At 55.7% G+C, this 2500-nt stretch overlaps 1 pseudogene; it reads left to right on the top strand.

Annotated features, from left to right (window-relative positions):
- Positions 1 to 2500, top strand: part of LOC126443533 (large subunit ribosomal RNA) — an 8576-nt pseudogene that overhangs the window by 4122 nt on the left and 1954 nt on the right.

The raw sequence follows: 2500 nt of genomic DNA, 5'->3' as shown, positions 1-2500 counted from the left end.
ACTCGCTGAAGCAATTCTCGAGCTCGGACTAGAAGTGTTGAACCGACCAAACTTCCCACCAACTTTTGAAGGTCGCCGGGGAGCGACCTCAAACATAGATGTGACACTCAAGAGTGCACACGTACATCTCCGGGCGGAGAATTGGAAGGTATGGCGGGGAACGACACTAAGTGATCACAATCTGATCACTTTCACTGTAGCCTATGATGGGGAGCCTCCTCCACAAGACCAGGTGAACGGCATCGTCAAGTACAACTGGCGCAAGGCTGATTGGGATCGACTAAGAGGAAATCTAGTGATACCGAATTGGCCAATGGATCGCGTTGTGGACGTGGATAAAGCTGCAGAGGATCTGACGAGGGCTATACAGACAGCAGCAACGGGCGCAGTCCCGTTAGCCCATACAGGGAAAACGCCTAAAGCGCCTTGGAACCCTGAGCTGCAACGTCTCCGACGCGAATGCAGAAGGGCGCGGCGGCAATACCAGCGCAGCATAGGCGATCACATGCGTGAGGCCACGCTTGCGCGGTACAGGCGGGCCAAGGCGGTGTTTAAGCGGACGCTGCACACGGTACGGATTGAGAGTTGGCAGTCTTTCGTTCGTGACAGTCTGGCGGCTGACCCTTGGGGAACGCCGTACAGAATTGCCGCATCGAAAGTTCGGTCACCGACGGTCCTGTCAACCCTAAGGAAGAATGATGGCAGCCACACCAGGGACTGGCAGGAGTCAGCCGAGCTACTCATGAGCACCTTGTTGCCAGATGATAGTAGCGAAGATGAGAATGAGGAACAGGGGAATATGAGGAGACAACTCAATGAGGCGTATGCCAATGAGACGCCAGTTGCTCCATTCACTGAACGTGAAGTTACCATAGCCATTCTCGAATTGCGCCGAAAGAAGGCGACGGGACAAGATGGTCTCGCTGCAGAGGCTCTTCAAGCCTTATGCGCGGAGATCTGCCCTTACCTGACAAACCTCTACAACGAGTGTTTGCGACAGGGACGGGTACCAGAGTCGTGGAAGACTGCTGAAGTGGTTATACTGCGAAAGGGTGATGACAAGGATCCAGAAGTGCCGAAATCGTACCGACCAATCTGTCTCTTGAACTCCATGGCCAAGCTCCAGGAGAAGCTCCTATGCCTCCGGCTAGAGCAACACCGGGAGCTTAGGGGACGAAGTCCCGACCAGTACGGATTCAGGAGGGGCCTGTGTACAGAAGATGCTATAAACAAGGCAATGTCGCTAGTGGACACATCTACCGCTAAGTACGTTGCGGGGATAATGGTCGACATCGCCGGGGCTTTCGATAACCTATGGTGGCCGGCTCTGTTCGACAGCCTAAGGAAGTTGGAATGTCCTGGGCCCCTGTACCGGTGCCTGCTTGACTACTGCCGACACCGGCGGGCGGTCTTGCGGTGCCCGGGGCGGGCGGTTGAGAAGTTGATCACTAAGGGATGCCCACAGGGCTCAGTCTGCGGTCCCATATTCTGGGACGTGGGTTTGGAACCTGTGCTGGAGGAACTTGGGGAACTGCGACAAGTGCGAGGCGTGGTGGCGTACGCTGATGACATTCTTCTAGTGATAGAAGGTGATTCTCGGGCAATACTAGAAGCAAACTGCAATGCAGCGTTAAATGCACTACAGGAGTGGTGCCAGAGGGTGAAGCTGAAGCTGTCTGCAGAGAAGACTGTGTATGTCATGCTGCGCGGCCGATTGGCGCGTGATCCCTTGCTCCGAATAGCTGGAGGAGCCAACAATGGAGCAATCAGGCGAACTTACATGACAAGGTACCTGGGGATTCACCTTGACGAGTCCAGGCTGTTCACGGCGCACATCGAGTTCGTATGTCGCAAAGGCCAAGCCCTATTCCACAAAATAGCCAGCATTGCAAACAGGCAATACCACCTGCCACTGCATACACTAAGGCTGTATCACTCGAGCATTCTGGTAGCCATCACGGCTTACGGATCGAGTGTTTGGGCTCATAGATTGAGAAAGAGAAAACCTGCGGCGGCGGTGAGGAGGCTACAGCGCCAAGCGCTGGTGCGCCTCACCGGAGCATACAGCACGACATCCGCTGATGCGTTACTTGTCATCACGGCAATCCCCCCACTTGACCTACTGGTCAGGGAAAGGGGTGCGCTGTATTGGCTCCGGAAGGGCAATCCGGAAGGGGTCAACAACATCTTAGGCCGACCGGCAGACAGCGTTGCTGAAGTCCGGAACTGGCTCCTTGATGAGTGGCAGCAGAGGTGGGACGCGCTCCGCACCAGCAGGCGCGTGCACCGCATATTCCCCAACGTGAGAGAGCGGATGAGACTCCGGTTTCTGAAACCCTCACGGGGACTGGTGCACTTCTTGACGGGACATGGCCCATTTTCCACCTACTTGTGCAGGACTGGCAAAAGAGAAACAACGGACTGTGACTGCGGCGAGGAAGGATCCCCGGAGCACGCTCTGTGGGACTGCCCACATTTCGCTGATGCACGGGATGGCAGA

Source organism: Schistocerca serialis, unplaced genomic scaffold (assembly GCF_023864345.2).
Source record: "Schistocerca serialis cubense isolate TAMUIC-IGC-003099 unplaced genomic scaffold, iqSchSeri2.2 HiC_scaffold_155, whole genome shotgun sequence".
Taxonomy (NCBI): domain Eukaryota; kingdom Metazoa; phylum Arthropoda; class Insecta; order Orthoptera; family Acrididae; genus Schistocerca; species Schistocerca serialis.
Note: the sequence above shows the minus strand (reverse complement) of the source record. Positions and strands in the feature narration are given on the sequence as shown.